The following is a 12,824-nucleotide window of genomic DNA, read 5'->3' as shown; positions in this document are numbered from 1 at the left end:
GATGATCCTCACCGTTCTCATCTCCTGATCTCGCTCTCCATTCACAAGCCGGCGCTCAACCCCAACCCCCCACCATTACATACCCCGTCTCCCAACACCATGTCCAATGAGTCGGTCTGTAAAACAAAAGGGAGAGCAAAATCAGGAGAATGTAAAAACGGCCCGCCACAAAACGCAGCCTTCACCTGCATAAAAGCCTGTTGGTACAGCTCCGTCTACTGCTAGCTAGAGAGATCAGTCAACGGGCTGGTGCCGTCTGAATAATTAGGCACAAAACTTTTATAGTAGCCAGCCCCAGGAACAGTCTTACCTCCTTTTTTGGTCTTGGGTTTCAGGCAGGCCTCAATCGCTGCAGTCTTATCAATCACCTGCCCGTGGCCCAAATATAACCCCAGATACCGTACTTCCACCCATCCAATTGCACACTTCTTGAGGTTTGCCGTGAGTCCCGCCCATCACAGCAACCTCAGAAACAGCCCTCAGATGCTGCATATGCCACTGCCAGTCATTACTGTATATAACGATGTCATCCAAATAGGCATTTAATGCATATAATGATGTAATCCACACTTTGTCCATAAGGCGCTGAAACATAGCCAGGGCCCCGAATAAACCGAACAGAAGGGTCACAAATTGGTGTAAGCAAATGTGTGGAAAAGGCAATTTCTCGCGGGACATTGCCGTTAAGGGAATCTGCCAATAACCCTGCCAATAACCCTGTAAAAATCCAGTGTTGAGTAAAAGAGAGCCCAACTTATCAAGCAGTTCGTCAAAATAAGGCATTAGATTTGCATCAAATTTAGACACTGTGTCTATAATCTACACAGTACCGGACTGAGCTGTCGCTCTTATGCACCAGAATGACCGTTGCCAAAATCACGGGGACCGCCTCCCTCCATGCTTTGAAGAGATTGAGGTGGTAAATCTGATGTGCTCTGCCTCTATCCATTCATTTAACCTCATAATCGATTTCACCCACTCGCCATGTGACCTCAAAGGGCCCTTGTTACTTGGTGAGTAATTTAAAGCTTGATGTGGGGAGTTATACAAGGACTTTATCTCCCGGTGCAAATTCCCATAGCCGAGTACCTCATTATACAGCAGGCTTTGACATTCTTGAGTCTGGAGAAAATTCTCCTGTGTTAATTGCCCCAGTGTGTGGAGTTTTGCTCTCAGGTCCCTCCTCCAAATTTTCCTGTTGGACGTCGAGCACATCACACAGTCAACGCCCATAAAGTAATTATAATGGGTAGAACCCTGTAGAGAGAGTGTACATGACATAAACGTGCCCTGATCAGTGAGGATTTCTTTTGGAATACGCACTCAAGAGATTATTCTGAAGAGTGCCTCCGAAACACTAAGTGTTGAGATGTTGCGCAGAGGCACTGCTTCCAGATATTGTGTTGCATAGTCCACCAGAACCTAAACAAAGTGATGCCTGCGTGACATTCACTCTAATGGCCAGACGAGGTCCATGCCAATTCTTTCGAAGGGGAACTTGAACAATGGGATGGGGTGCAATGACACTTTTGAGGTGGCCACGAGATTCACCAACTGACATTCACAGCATGCTGCACACCACCTGCGGATATCTCCGCGAATGCCCCGACAATAGAAATGGGCCATTAGATGGTTCACTGTTTTTTCCTGCCCTAAGTGACCCGCTGTTGGACTGTAATGAGCCATCTGGAATATCATTTCCTGGCGGCTCTTTGGTACTAACAATTGGGTTGTATGTTAATTGTCTGAATGTCCTGTGTCACGTGATGCAACCGATCCTTAATGATTGAAAAATACGGTTATGTGAGTGCAATGCCAGGCTGGAGGCATTGACCATCAGTAATTTTCACTTGATCAAAGGCATGCATAAGGGTCTCATCTCATGTCTGCTCCAGAGGAAAATCCCCAGCATGGAATCCTCTAAGGGCTGGGGAAGCCGAGACCCTCTCCCTTATGTCCTCCTGATGTGGAGCTGACATAGATGGCCTTGGCTCTGCCTCCCCAGCCAGCAAGTCACACAACACACACCGACACGCTTTATTGCAGGACCCATCCACACACATTCCCTTAATAAGGTAGCAAATGCCGGCCAATACTGCTCCAGTACCACCAGGTCAATCACAGCACAGACGTCGCATTGCTCAGCTAGCAACCACCTCTGGCAGACGTCCTGGAGATGCTGGGCAAAGGCAAATGGGCGGCCGGGCTCACCAATGGTCAGCGAGTGGAAGTGTTAATGCTTTTGCTTGGGTGTCTGGCTGATGTTTTTCTTCTAGTCAGTGTATACCAGGATTTTCTCTGTTGGTAACTGCTGCACCTTGAGTTGGGCTTCCCCAGACAACAGTGGTATTAAGCCATCCGCAGGCCCCCACTGTCCACACAAAAAGCTCCAGTAAAGCCTCCGGATCATATAGGGGACCCATCTTGATAAGCAGAACATGGGGCGTGGCAGTCGCGGAGTCCGGGGTTGCAGCGGCAGCCCCCTCCTGGGGCAGCAAGCTCCTCCGCTTGGGCCTGGAAGAACCGCTGCTCCTTCTATGCATGCAGCTCGAGGAGGGCCTGATGCTGTGACTGGTGGATGTTGGCGAGGGTCTTGATTACATTCACAATAGGTGAGGCATCCATGACAGAGTTCTTCTTCCTAGCTCCCAGGTTTTGGCACTAGTGTGACAAGTTCGCAAAGAGGTGAAATGAGGAAGCGGGAGATGGCGAATCCAACTTTTTTTTTTTTCATTAACTCAAACGAAACAACACAGTCTCTGGGTGTATGTGTGTGTGTGTGTGTAGCTCTCTCTCTCCTCTCACTGGCGTCCAGCTAGCTCTTAAATCCATCTCCAACTCTCACTGCAATGATAAACAGCTGTTAGAGACAATCATTGACAGGTGCTGATCCTCACTGTTCTCATCTCGAGCCGGTGCTCGACCAGGCCCCCACCACCACAACTACGATTATTATTTATCAAATACTATTTTTGAAGTATATACTGTAGTATGTATACTGTGCACAGTATTCACATTTTTAATGCATAGAATACCTACTGTAGAAGACCAACTACATTTTTTTCAAAATGTGCAGTAAACAACAGAGCACACTTTACCCTCTATATCCATTGTGATGAATGAACCATGAAGTGATATCAACCACAAGAAAGACTGAAGAGAAAGACTGTACATTTTAAATTTAGGCTATGTATCTGCTAGAAGTCAATTTATCCATTTTTTGGAGTACACCAGCACACTGTATTAGTTGATCCTAAAGCTAACAGTCATGAACTAACTCAAATAAAAAAATGCAAAATAGCATTTGTAATAATTTAGTATACTACCTATATGAAATAACCATTTCATATTGCATATGGTTTCACATACAAATTGTTTAAATTGTTGGCAGTCTACAGTATAGATTGTACAGTATTCTCTTCCAAACGTATCACCTTTCCCTCTTTATCTCTCACCCATTCTATCTTACTTTTTTCATACCTCTCTCCCATATTTTCACTTGTCTCTTTATCTGTCACCTATTCTACCTACACACACTCTCTCTCTCTCTCTCTCTCTCTCTCTCTCTCTCTCTCTCTCTCTCTCTTTCTCCTTTGATCACTATATAACTTTATCCTTCTTCTAAATGCAGAAGAAAAAACATAAACTCACACCTTCCAGCTGTTGTTTCACACATGTAGCTGTATTAATAGTGTGATCTAATATAATCTGACTTGTATGCCACTGTCACACTGACTGTGTAACAGTAGCCAACGGCTGCATGCTGTGCAGTGTGTGTAAACCTTACTCCCCTGGCCTCAAGAGGCACATTAGCAACTGATGCTAGGGGCTGTAGCCTTTAGCCTCCTTGTTAGCGTGCCTACCTCCCATGTTGGAGACACTGGTTTGAATCCTGCTCGGAGCGGGTCGAGCAGGACTGGTTTCAACTGCATTTACACAGCAAGGCCTAATGGACAGATCGGATATTTTCCAACATACCCATTCACTTCAGACATACTGTAAACAACTGTGTTTACATTAACCTGTTGATACGCAATTTCACCACACTCGGGGAGTGACGTCCCTCTGCTTACATTTAATATATCATTTACCATCTATAAATGTAATTAATGTTAACAAATTATGCATCTTTTCAAAGGTCTAAGGGTTCAACATTGATATCCGATCTCTGTTTCACGATAGCAATGCTCCAGAAACAGCAATTCGTTTATTTGTGCCAGGAGTACAAATGAAAACATGCAATATCAAAACGGGACTTCATACCTTTGTTATGAAAACGCGATCGCCAGACGAATCCAATTCGCCGCACTTGTGTCAATTGTCCATGACAAGGGTTCATTGTATAACATTCAATAGCACTTTTTGTCCATAAAAGTGATAAATCTGAGAAATATTGATCTATTCTCCATTGTTTACATGAGATCTCACCTAGAAGAATTACTCTTCGTCACTTACTTCAACAAACTATGCAATCTGAGCATCATTCATGTTGTAAAAATGTATATTATCTTATATATTAGAGTCTGTGGCAGGGCGGAGGGCGGGGCCGGGTTGTGATTATACACACCTGGTCCCTTATCAGGCTAATTAAGCCTCCGAGAGGGATAAAGGCCGATGGAAGAAGGTGGTGCGACGAGAGAGAGATAGTTTACGGACATGTCCGTCATGTGTGTGTTTGTCTTTTGCTTCAGTTTTATATTAAACTATTATTTATATTATCAAGCCGGTTCTCGCCTCCTCCTTTCCATTGAACTGATTACAGAGACTTATAAACAAATGAGTCCATCTCCAAAGTCTATTTTTAAAAATCATTCACAATAGCCAACAAGTACCGTTGGAGATTGTGTTGAATTTGAGAGGCGAAGCCTTAATTTTACTCTGTATGCTTCCAGCGATTTACAGAGAAAAAATCTCACAGGAGCCAAATTTTTTTTTTTAGATCATCTTCAAATTTGAAACTTAACTTCTTTAGACTTGTGGCTTTGAGAACATTGTATTTCCGGGTTGTCTTGGCACTTTTATTATTGTTTTTTTTTATTATAAATCACGTTCAGCACAAAATATTTCCACTACTATAAAATTCATAGTACTCTAACTTTAAAACAACAACATAGGCTATATTAATTCTGAAACTTAGGAAATAAAGCCCAACGTATCTTCTTTCATAAGATACTACAACTGTGTCCATACTCCAAAGAGTCCAGTAAATACAACACTTTAAGTTCAGGTATGTCATTTTCATGGTTTGTGCTCAAAAATGGGGTGTGTATTAACAGGTTAAAGTGTAAAATGTGAAATGCCAGTCACAACCCATTTTATTTCAATGTGTTTCATCCATAGGGAATTGACTGGATGGTGAAAAGTGACCAGGTCAAATGTGGTATTTATTTAACAGGTTGGATTGAAGGGGAAAGGCCAAATTAATGCCATTATTTCTAACATTTCTAAAATAATGTAATAACCACATACAACAATAATCACTTCCATTTAGGTATTTTAGATTACCAGATCTATCTTATCTGTCATGTAACTTTTATGAAAAATATTCATAAACAAGTAATTTAATTAATGTCATATGACATAATATGTATCGTATTTTGTAGATCCACATTTGAAAGTACATCAAATCAGATGGAAAATGCACAGGCATGTTTTACACGCATATAAAAATATCTGTCATATCTATAGGTGAAAATATCAGAATTAATTGGCAATGTAAATGCAGCCCTACCTTTTGTTTAAGTCTGTTTGCTCGCTGTTTTTGCTTTGCTTTCAATGAAGGTGTTTTTATGCATCATATCTGAGCTGTGCAATACGGGTCATTCTACAGGAGTGGTGCAAAATGATGTCCCCCGCAAATAAATACATACATATATATATATATATATATATATACAGGTGAAACTCGAAAAATTAGAATATCGTGCAAAAGTTTCAGTAATTCAACTTAAAAGGTGAAACTAATATATTATGTAGACTCATTACAAGCAAAGTAAGATATTTCAAGCCTTTATTTGATATAATTTTGATGATTATGGCTTACAGCTTATGAAAACCCCAAATTCAGAATCTCAGAAAATTAGAATATTGTGAAAAGGTTCAGTATTGTAGGCTCAAAGTGTCACACTCTAATCAGCTAAACACCTGCAAAGGGTTCCTGAGCCTTTTAATGGTCTCTCAGTCTGGTTCAGTTGAATTCACAATCATGGGGAAGACTGCTGACCTGACAGTTGTGCAGAAAACCATCATTGACACCCTCCACAAGGAGGGAAAGCCTCAAAAGGTAATTGCAAAAGAAGTTGGATGTTCTCAAAGTGCTGTATCAAAGCACATTAATAGAAAGTTAAGTGGAAGGGAAAAGTGTGGAAGAAAAAGGTGCACAAGCAGCAGGGATGACTGTAGCCTGGAGAGGATTGTCAGGAAAAGGCCATTCAAATGTGTGGGGAGCTTCACAAGGAGTGGACTGAGGCTGGAGTTACTGCATCAAGAGCCACCACACACAGACGGGTCCTGGACATGGGCTTCACAATGTCAGAAGCGTCTTACCTGGGCTAAAGAAAAAAATAACTGGTCTGTTGCTCAGTGGTCCAAAGTCCTCTTTTCTGATGAGAGCAAATTTTGCATCTCATTTGGAAACCAAGGTCCCAGAGTCTGGAGGAAGAATGGAGAGGCACACAATCCAAGATGCTTGAAGTCCAGTGTGAAGTTTCCACAGTCTGTGTTGGTTTGGGGAGCCATGTCATCGGCTGGTGTTGGTCCACTGTGCTTTATTAAGTCCAGAGTCAACGCAGCCGTCTACCGGGACATTTTAGAGCACTTCATGCTTCCTTCAGCAGACAAGCTTTATGGAGATGCTGACTTCATTTTCCAGCAGGACTTGGCACCTGCCCACACTGCCAAACGTACCAAAACCTGGTTCAATGATCATGGTATTACTGTGCTTGATTGGCCAGCAAACTCGCCTGACCTGAACCCCATAGAGAATCTATGGGGCATTGCTAAGAGAAAGATGAGACATGAGACCAAACAATGCAGAAGAGCTGAAGGCCGCTATTGAAGCATCTTGGTCTTCCATAACACCTCAGCAGTGCCACAGGCTGATAGCATCCATGCCACGCCGCATTGAGGCAGTAATTAATGCAAAAGGGGCCCAAACCAAGTACTGAGTACATATGCATGATTATACTTTTCAGAGGGCCGACATTTCTGTATTTAATATCCTTTTTTTTATTGATTTCATGTAATATTCTAATTTTCTGAGATTCTGAATTTGGGGTTTTCATAAGCTGTAAGCCATAATCATCAAAATTATATCAAATAAAGGCTTGAAATATCTTACTTTGCTTGTAATGAGTCTATATAATATATTAGTTTCACCTTTTAAGTTGAATTACTGAAATTAATGAACTTTTGCATGATATTCTAATTTTTCGAGTTTCACCTGTATATATATATATATATATATATGTAAAAGGGCATATATAGGCAACTGACACATATTTATAAAATTTGAGTTCTAACAGAGGTAACAAAAATTATTTATGTAATAACTTTACAAATCTTTACAAATAGTGGTTTATATGTTCTTTCCTATTTGGTGGCACCTGTCCCCCAATCTAACCCCCAAAAATACACTTAAAAATTAAACACTTAAATAATTTGTCATCTTTTTTTAAACACTTAAACACAATGCACCGTGTCAAGTCCTACTGAAATTTAGTTTTCTGCCTTATAAAAAAAAAAAGAATTATTTGGAGTGAAAAATGGTTGTTAAATTCTTTTTTGTCAATACCGAAACAAACACAATAAGTCCCCCTGGACTGAAGCAAAACTTGGCTTCGCCCCAAACTATGTGACCAGGAAGACAAATTATGCAATTTCCTCTCCCTGGACCATTTGATGAGATGTATTTTAACATTTTGAAATAATAGTAAGTCAGAAAACCTGGATGTGTCTTTAAAAAGTGTCATTACTGAACTTGTTGTTAGTCTTATAAAACACAAAATGTGACATTTGAGAAAAAAAAGAATGTTCATGACTTTCCTCTGTTCAAATGAGTAATGTCTAGAATTCTACTGTGCTGACATTTAAATATAAGGGCAAGATTAGCTTGAATTGTCAAACCCGAAACTGAAAAATCTACTGAAAGATTTTTTGTCATTACCAAACAAACTATGGTTTTTTTGTTATTGACATATTTGTTTTGGTAGTGATATTAAGTTGTTCTTTCTGGAGCTTCAGTTAATGTTCACATCAACCATCAGAATGGGGAAAAAATTTGATCTCAGTGATTTGGACCGTGGCATGATTGTTGGTGCCAGACAGGCTGGTTTGAGTATTTCTGTAACTGCTGATCTCCAGGGATGCACAATAGTTTCCAGTTTACTCAGAATGGTGCCAAAAAAACAAAACATAAAGTGAGTGGCATTTCAGAAACGCCTTGTTGATGAGAGAGGTCAACGGAGAATGGCCATACTGGTTCGAGCTGACAGAATGGCTACAGTAACTCAGATAACCACTCTTTTTTACATTTAGCAAAGAAAAAAGTGATTGATTTTTACAGCAGTTGCATAAATTAAAGTATAACAGGGAACAGAAAATACAAATTTACTAAAAATTATTAGTTTATGTTAAATCAACAAAAATGAAGAATGTTTCCTATGTATTACCAGTTTTTATGTTTCAGTATTGACAAAAATGTCTAAAATTAAGAATAATTGTGAAAATTAATTTAAAGATTTCAGTGTACCCATAGTGAATTTATACATTTCAGATACAGTGCAGTACAAATGTAAAATAAATTTGGGAAGAAATATAAAACAATTAAAAAAAATGTAAAAGTCAGCCAACCCTGAATTTGCACCACTTCTGTAGAATTACCTATATAATGGCTGATATTTGATGAGTTGGCCTCAGGCTACAAGCTTTTCAATGACACGTTCGTTAATGACTTCTTGAGTCAATGATGATGTTAAATAAAAGAATATTAATTAAATTTGTTCAAATGTACATCAAACACTGAGTGATGTCCTGAGGGATTGTGCGTTTGTTGTTTGTTAAGCATTAAGTTGTTTGCAATGCTGTTCCAGAATACACATGACATGTTGATGAAGGAATTTGTGTTTTTTTTTTTATTATTATTATTATTATTATTTTTTAAAGAGCATAACAATTTTAATGTTCTCAGATAAAAAAAAACTTACAAAAAACAACAACAAAAAAAAACAACCTGCATAGAAGCTTTAAAAACTATGCAATTCTCTGTAAAATCCCCCCAAAAACAGTCTGTTTTGAAGTAACATACCAGGTTCAATACAAGTTAAACTCAATCAACAGTATTTGTGGCATAAACTAGTCACCACAAAAATACATTTTGACTTGCCACTCCTTTTCTTTAAAAAAAAAAAAAAAGCAAAAATCTGGTTTACTGTGAGGCACTTACAATGGAAGTGAATGGGGCCAATTGTTTTTACATTAAAATACTTTTGAAAAAGTATTTTGAACAATATGTGTGTAAACATGATTTTAGTGTGATTACATTTCTCATGAACCTTTTTTTGTGTAAAATTGTAGCCAATTTAACAAACCCTAAAACTCTAAAATGCCTGTAAAAATGACAATTTAAACAACTTAACAGCTCAAATAATTTATTAGTTTTAACAGAATAATTAATGTAAGTGTTTTTATAAAATTATAAGATTTCTGCCTTTAAACCCTCCAAAACATTGTCCACTTTCAATTTCATTGTCCCCATTAACTTCCATTGTAAGTGCCTCACTGTAACCTTGATTTTTTTATAGTTTTTTTTTGTTTGTTTGTTTTTGTTTTTTAAGAAAAGGAGGGATGTGTCGAAATCATTTTTTGTGTTAATCAATGTTATACAACAAATGCTGTCGTTTGAGCTTAACTTGTATCGAACCCGGAACATTCCTTTAAATGTCCATTAGTGAAACAGATCAAACTTCATCAAGCTGTATGTTGAATTGTTGAGGTGATTTCACTTGGTTTGGGCCTCTTTGTTTTTAAGCTGCTCCAAAGTACTTTTTGCGTTATTTATTTATTTATTTATGTAATTTCCCTGTTGAAGATTAATTGCTTTCCCAGTCGCAGGGCTCTCGGTTGTGCAGTACACAAACTTAATCAATTTCCCCCTTTTATCTTTCTAATATTTAGTCCCTGTTGGAGAAAAAAATAAAATAAAAAAAAAACATCCCCAAAGCATGATGCTGCTCTGAAGTGATGATGTGTATTGGATGAAGGTGCATGCGCTGATGCAAGGCAGCACTCTATTGATATTCCTTACACATTCTGATTGAAGTTTGTTCTTAAGCTCTAACCCTAAGTATTCAACTTCTGCAATTTATTCAGCCATAACTGTTTAACATACAGACTTCATTCTAACTTAGATTTTTTTATTTTTTATTTAAAGCTTTAAGTGTTCTATTTATTTTTGCTTTATAATCTTGATCCATTTAAACATGACGTTTAAAAATCTCTCATTTGAAAGGTCACCAACTGTGATAATGTCAATGTAATATTTGCAAACTGAATTGCTATTGAATTTCTTCCTAGCATGAATTTGCATACTGAATAGTGATTGGCATTTTCATCTTTGTGTCTATTTTTCCACCTATGGTCTATTTTACCCTTCAAAGATGGTGTTGCATTATGTGTTAGATTCTCAGGCACAGTCGATACATACTGAGCATTCTAGTTCTGCTCAAATGAATTTATGCCCAATAAAAGGTTCTTCTCAAAGGTGCTTTATACTGACCACATTGAAAGTTAAAGGTTAATATTTTACTGCTTGAAATTCATTTAAATAAAGGGAACATTAATTGGATTTTAACTTCTGGAACCTGACCGTTGCATTCTAATCCAAAAGGGATTTTAGTAACCTTTTTCACTAACCATCAGATTGAAAAACTCTCAGAAATTCACTGTGATTTCTAAAGGCTCTCTTGTCGACTGAAGTTTGGTTCTGTCTCGTGAAAGTGTGTCGTCAGGGTCAAAGAGTGCTGTTACCTCTCAACAGCATTAATGCATCTTGTTTGCGGAGTGGGAAAGTCATTCTCTGGCTTCAAATGGATGAATTGCGGGCATTGGGGTCACGAGGATTTAATGATAGCTGGGGCCCGTTAGATGGATGTTTCCTCTTCAGGGTCCCGTGCGACTCTCGGCAAACCTGCTCTGGTTATTTCCTTTGAAGAGGTTCAAATGTTCAAGCTACTTCAAACACACACATTTAGAGGTGTCATCTGCCCCACAGACTGCATCATGATGGATAAATTGCTATTAATTCATCTAATTGGTATCTGGAATGCTAGACACATGTCCCTTATTGGTAGGAGTTTTTCAAAATCTGCCTAAATGTCACTTGTTTACAGGGCAAGTTTTTGTTTTTGGTGTGAAAGGGCCTGTAAGATTGCCTTGTTTTGCATTTTGTCATGGAGAAAATTTGTGCTCTATTTAAATAAAACTTTAGTCACTCAGTTGATACTGAAAAGTCGTTTTTTACAATGCTAATTTCATTGTTTACTCTAGAAAAGATCAATAAAGACACATGTAACCTCCCATTGACTTCCATTGATTCCAGAAATGGGTTTTGCTGATATTAAGGATCTGCACTATTAGTTACGGGATGTGGGATTTTACATTATCGACTCCGCCATCATCATAAAGTGTAATAATCTTTTCTACTCATATTTGCACGCAGTCATTGCTTGTTAAATGGAAAGTACTTATTGTCATCATAATATATTTTATGAAAGAAAAAGGGTTGTGTAAAGAGTATTATATCAATGATTCTGTCAAAACAATCTGAATTGTAATATACCTTTTTATTTAACTAAATTTACATTTAGTCATTTAGTAGACACTTTTATCCAAAGCGACAAATGAGGAACATAGCCATACCTGTCAACACTTTTTCCCGGGACTCTCCCGTATTTCACACCCATCTCCCGCCCCCCCTCCCATTTTGTTATTTCTCACGGGAAACTCCCGTAATTTGTATGGCCCAAACCTCATTATATGAATAATCACATCAATATATTATTCCGAGGTTGTCCAATTGCCAGATCTTGTATGAAACGCATCCTACTTGCACAATCGACACATCATACAAATTTCAATCCATTTGTGACCACAACCTGGCAACCTACAACCCAGCTGTGCTGTTAATATCTGAGCAGGTAGTAGACGCGGGAAGTTTAATCAAGGTAGATAGGAGGAGAAGACTCAGCTGGTGCTCCGGCGGAAAAAAGTAAATATACATGTAAATTTAACAACAGCTGGACGGAAGAATTTAATTTCATATCTCAAAGCCATATCGACAATACCCATGCCTTTGCAAAGTGTGTCGCACTGATTTTAATATCGGACACGGTGGGAAAAATGACGTTACTCACCACATTAAATCACAAGGGCACAATATGTATGTATTTAGACTGCCTCTGCCATCCAGCAAACCCCACCCCACCCCCGCTCAAAGGTTTTCCCAGATTTTGGTACACAAATGTTGACAGGTATGAAATTTTCATACAAAAGTGAAAAGTATCGCACTTCCAAGTTCACAAAATGACTGGATTAGTATAGAAACTAGTATAGAAGAAAGAGACAGACAAGGAATATACAGACATTCAGTACATATATATTATATATTATTATTAAATAGTAAGTGCTATTACTGTGTATTGGTTAAGTACTCATAGAATAGATGTGTTTTTCGCTGGTTCTTGAATGTTGAGATGTATCAGCAGTGGAGATTGACAACAGAGGAACAGTTATTTGGGTCAGCACAGTTAAACTGGTTAATACCTCTG

At 38.5% G+C, this 12,824-nt stretch overlaps 1 protein-coding gene across 1 annotated transcript in view; it reads left to right on the top strand.

Moving 5' to 3' along the window:
* Positions 1–12,824, top strand: part of LOC127623309 (CUGBP Elav-like family member 4) — a 144,795-nt gene that overhangs the window by 107,373 nt on the left and 24,598 nt on the right. The window lies entirely within an intron of this gene.

This window comes from Xyrauchen texanus, chromosome 29 (assembly GCF_025860055.1).
Source record: "Xyrauchen texanus isolate HMW12.3.18 chromosome 29, RBS_HiC_50CHRs, whole genome shotgun sequence".
Taxonomy (NCBI): domain Eukaryota; kingdom Metazoa; phylum Chordata; class Actinopteri; order Cypriniformes; family Catostomidae; genus Xyrauchen; species Xyrauchen texanus.
This window is presented reverse-complemented; position numbering and strand designations above follow the sequence as displayed.